Genomic DNA, 933 nt, shown 5'->3' on the forward strand with positions numbered 1-933 from the left:
TGTTGTAAAAAGTGGCAAATAGCCCTAGTAGACAAGAATTCTCTCCCTAAAAAGATGAGGAGAAAATAACAGAATAATAGAACTCAATTTTAAAAGGCACTCTTTGGTCAAATGTAAGAATCCCCATAAACTCCCAACAGATAAATGAATCTTCTCTACAAACTGTGGGAAGAATCAATATAAATCAGTATTCACAGCAGTACATTTTTCTCTAAGGACTTGGCCTTCTAGTAATTGGGGATACATGTTCCCCTAAAAGGCTAAAAACATTGAATGGAAGGAGATCTGCCCCTAGAGTGATGTATAACAATCCCAAAGGGGGCTTTTTAAAGCTACAACCTCCCTCACATTTCCAAAACATGCCCCTGGGGTGGGGTTGGGTAGGAGTATCTCCAAGAAGATAGTCTGAAACACAGCTTATTTTTAGTCACCCTGTTCCAGGGAGAATAACTCACGTTCATCAATTGTGCTGTGGATTTCTCACTTTGTGGGATTATTATGAGGAGATAAAGGTGGATACCAGCAGCATAAACTACTCCAGCAGCATGGAGAAGATTAAGACCATGCACTGCCTTGGCGTCAGAAAACCTGAGAAGCAGGCTTGTATCAGCTTGGTGACCTTGGGCCAATCTCACACACCTTTGAGCCTCAGTGCCTCCATCTGAGTAAAATGAGTAAGTAAGCCACCTCCAGGGCGGTAGTCTGTATTGCAATAGGTAACACCTATCAAGGCACTCTAAGAACTGTAAAGTGCAAGACAAGTGGTAGTTGTGGCTATAAGTAGGTGGAACCACTCCTTGATATTAGTGGTGGATAGCGGCAACATAGCCCTCTTGCCACAGGGCAAAACATTGTGACATAGGCATCAAAGTTTATCAGAATATAGCTATAATTCTCAGAAGCCTTTACCCTAGCTGGTGAGTATGTAAATCA

Source organism: Galeopterus variegatus, unplaced genomic scaffold (assembly GCF_000696425.1).
Source record: "Galeopterus variegatus unplaced genomic scaffold, G_variegatus-3.0.2 Scaffold6507, whole genome shotgun sequence".
Lineage (NCBI taxonomy): Eukaryota > Metazoa > Chordata > Mammalia > Dermoptera > Cynocephalidae > Galeopterus > Galeopterus variegatus.